We start from the raw sequence: 4,725 nt of genomic DNA on the forward strand, positions 1-4,725 counted from the left end.
AATGTCCTGATTTGTAAATTATTGAGTTCCAAAACAAATCTCACTCATTGTGAATGAATTATCAAAGGTTGTTTAAGTGACGACGAGACAATGAACATAAATGCGTAGACCTTGACATGAATTATGAAATATTTTAAATGATAAGAATATATTTTTAAAAAAAAAAAAAAAAAAGGAAAAGAAAGAGACTAATACTGTTCATCACCCATCCGAATTGCAATAAGCTAGTTGATTCATCATTTAATGCATTGAAATGTATTACATCTTCACTATATAATAAATTAGAGGGTTATTGGCATCTGGCGGTGATCGGTGATTGGTAAAAAAAAAAAAAGAAAAAAAAAGAAAAAAGAGAATGGGTGAAAAAACAAATTTGGGACAAAGATTAAAAGAAATAAAATCTTGTGAATGTGCATAATTAACGCAATGGTTAAACACATGATTGGTCCAAAATTTTACCTTGCTGGCAACTATGAAGTAAGTTCATTTATATTTCTATGAGAATTATAATTTAGTGAATTATCTAAAGTACTTGTAAAAATCAAAAGTGGTTATGTCCGAAATAATGAACACAATAGAAAACTTAATTTCAGAAATGGTGTGCGAAATCTATTGACTAGCTAGGCTTGCACAAATGGTTCAAGACTTTAGTTTAGCGATTCGTGAAATATGTGTCCTGTAATGATGTATCATATTTTCTATTTGTGTTATACATAATCTTTCTTCTAGAGAATCGACTTCTTATAGTCACGTGGAGGATTGCTAGAAATTAAAGGCCAAAATAAATTTTTAGCTAATTCCAAGTATCATTAAATTCTATGTTTAAATGGAGAGATTAAGGAGCTGATTAATCTTCCTTGTGATGTGAAAATTAAGCGGAAATCTTTCCTCCTCACACAAGACAGGTAGTTTGTGAACATAGTTGAATGAGATTCAGCACACATAAGAGATAGTGTAAAGATGTATCAAAATAACTATACAAATAATAAACATATACAGCTTTGATGTGCTCTTCTTAATAAATTTGACATTTTCAAATGAAATTCAAGTTGTAATATGATATCAAAATTCATTAAATTCAAACGAACAATTCAATATGATCAAGATTAAAAAATAAGCATATGAATTCCAAGATTAGTGTTTCTAAACAAACAACCATCTTGCCATGATATTTTAAGGAATAAATTCCAGATAAAAATCTTATTTCCTTTCTGTTTGAAACCTTGGCACAGATCTAAACTCCGATTCTCTTATAAAAATCTAATAATGAAAAAGAAAAAAGAAAAAGATGTACAAGAGCTTGTGCCCACGTGTTAAAACATCGATCATTGAATAGTTGGGTTGGTGAACACATTAAATTGTGGGGCCATGGGTGGCCTAGCAATATTTAGCATTGACTTAAAACCAAGGCCAAACTGAAAATAAAAAAGAGGCCATACTGTTACAATTCAAATAGAAGAATCGGTAATGGGCCTAAGGCAATCAACAGATTAGTTGTGCAAAAGAGGTGGCAACGAATTGTTCTGGACTTGAATATGGGGAAAACGATACACAGGCTTTATCAAATATAAACTAAAAAAAATACTAAAAATATTGTACACGTCAAAATGTTAGTATTTTTTGTATTAAAAAGTTACATATAAACTTATCTAATATATCACATGTCTTATTTCATAAACTTACCTAAAATATTACTTTCTTTGTTAACTTTTTTTATTGAAAAATCACAGCTAAAAGAAAAATGCAATATCTATTCGCAATACTTTAAATATAATTAAATTTCACTATGAGAAAAATCGTAAGTATGAAGCGGCCTCTGTTGTCCTTATTCTTACTATGGCAGAAAGAACATTTACGATCATGTTTGCTAAAACTTGTAAATCAAGTTTATTATAATCAATCTCTTTATTTTACCTTACGAGTTTAACCTTTCAATTTATTGTTTATCTTAAAATAATAATATAATAATGATTTTGATAGTAAATGATTATTAACGAAGATGAGTGACATATTTTATAATTAAGATTGTGTTTGGTGGGAATTAAAATTAGATTTTTAGTAGCTTGTCATAGAAGTTTTTAAAATGTGTGGTTGAAAAGTTGTGGGATTCATGAAAGATGTAGTTAATGTTAAGCCACGCACCAAACCACTTCAGTAATACTGTCCCTCTCGTCGTACGAAGCGCCACGTGTCCCACCGAAGTGTTTTCAAAGTGATGTCGACTTCGGCTGACCCAACTTCACACGCACCACAAGGCACACACTTCACAATCTGCTGAACAATCGAAGCGCCCCCTCCAATTAAGGCTTTGGCTAACCGAGGTGCTTCCTTAACAGAAACCTCCGCCGCCAGTTTCAAAAGTATATCTATGTCAGGATCCTCTAGGGATGTGACATCTCAATGGGTCTAGTTGATGTGACATCAACTTTATGTCAACTCAACACAGGAGAATTAATAACCCGTCCACTCTAGATGCGGCTAATTGACGCCTACGAGTAGACGTCTCACGTCGTCAGATGCATACACGTGTCCCACATCCAACGGTGCTCCTCGTCTATAAATACTCAAGATTTGGTAAGAGGCAAAGGTAATGAAATTCAACTAAACTAAGCTCTCCACATTCAAGCATTATATATTCTCCTCTCCACTCCCTTGCAAAATTTCGGCACCGTTCCGATCATCGACCGCTCACTTGACCATCGGAGTGTATGCGGCCGCCACCACTTTCGTTGGTTCCGACCGTGTGCTCCTGACTGTACGTTGTTGTGTGCAGGGAGGAACACGTTGAGTGACTCTCGATTGGCCACATGAATGTCCAATTAGCGGGGTCAACAGATTGACGCCGTCTGTGGGAACATTCCAACCAAAGAATTCCCTATTTACCACAGGAAAAACCGCCGGAAAACTATCGACTTACCTTGAAAAAGGAACATTCTTGAAAAAGAACCAAGTCAACTTACATTCTTAAGTTCATAACCACCTTGAAAAAACAATGGGAAATGACCTATAGTAATGAGGATGCAAATCTTGAAGGGCATAGGGACGCCTCTGAAGAAGAGGTGCTCGGCACCAATGTCAAGCATCGAAGACCCCGTCATCGAGGCAATAGGACAGCGGCACTCACTGAAGGGATGGCTCAAATAGTTGCAGGCATGAGAGACATTGCAGCCCAGAATCTGGCGATGCGTGAATTCTTTATGCAAGCCCAAGGTCATCATGACTTTCCAATGCCACAAGGGCTGCACTTGGCTAAAGGGCAAAACTCGGCATCACATGCCCGGGGTCATTCAAACCACCACAGGGAACACCCCATTGAGAGGGAAGTGGGAGTGGATGTCACTTCCTATTCTCAAGGTACTCACGCAACGAAACCACAGCTGGGAGAAAACGTCCCACCAGAATACGAACCTCAGAGGTCGGTTAGTGTCTTCGACCAGATAGGGCAAAATCCTAGCAATAGGGTCCGCTCCATGCAAAGGTTGGCTCAACATGTGCAGAAGCAAGAGCAAGAGCAAGAAGAAGAATAAGAGGCACTTCCTCCGCCTAGAAATAGGCGGAAGAGGAGAAATCTAGTGGATTGGGGTAGTTGGGAAGGGGCACCTCCACCTCCCCAAAATGCATCAAAGGAGGAAGGCTCTGAAGGGCCATGTTATTCTTACGAAATTGATGACGATGATGACAACCTCCTTTTCTCTAGAGAAATTCGAAGCTTCCCAATGCCCGCGAACTTCATGCCCCCTAAAATCCCTAAGGAAAGGGAGACCCACAGAAACACCTCACTAAGTACATGACGCAGATGAGTCTCAGGGGAGCCTCACTGGCACTGAAACGTAGGGCCTTCCATCTGACCCTTATCGAAGCTGCTGAGGTGTGGTACAGCAGGTTACCGCCTTTGAGCATCAGAAGTTGGCCAGATTTGAAGAAAGCATTTCTGAACCAATACCTCTCACGAAAAGAAGGAGAGGCTCCAGTACAACGCCTACAAGATATGAGAGAAGCTCCTGACGAGAAGCTGAAAAGCTATCTCGTCAGATTCACTGATGAAATCACATACTTCGACCAAGTCACAGATAGAGAGGCCCTCTCAACCTTGAAAAGAGGCCTCAACATAAACACATTGTTCTGGAGAGACGTACGAAGCAAGAATCCAGGCACCTATGACGAACTGATTGAGATGATGAGGGTAGAAATCGTTAATGGGGAGATGATTGATCATTAGAACCATGCAACTCAGGGACTTCTTCCTCCTCAGAGGTAGATGGGTCAAGGACTAGTGGAAAACCTCGTCACCTGGCAATGGACCCAAGCAGGTCACACAGTAGCCCTCACATCTGGACAGGCATTGGCTTCAGCCACTCTGAATGCAGTATCAGTGTTAGTATATGAAAATGCTCCTGCCGAAGCAAGACCATCCGGAGAAACAAACAGCAGACACAAGAAGAAGAAGCAAGCAAACAAGCCCCTGAAAGGGGCAAAGTTCTGCACGTTTCACCAACTCTATGGCCATGACATCAGCGAATGCAGAGACGCGCCTCGATCCGCAAATCGAAGCAACTCACGCTCTTTGAGGAGGGACCATTATCATGAACACTCACACAGATCCACCTCTCCTAACAGGGAGCCGACGCGATAGCAGGATCAATCACCTCGAAAGAGAGAAAGGAGAGAGAGATCTTGAGGAGAATCCACGCAAAGGAATCAGGCCCCAGCCATCAGAGGCGATAC

The sequence above is a fragment of the Olea europaea genome, chromosome 4 (genome assembly GCF_002742605.1).
Source record: "Olea europaea var. sylvestris chromosome 4, O_europaea_v1, whole genome shotgun sequence".
In the NCBI taxonomy this organism is placed as follows: Eukaryota; Viridiplantae; Streptophyta; class Magnoliopsida; order Lamiales; family Oleaceae; genus Olea; species Olea europaea.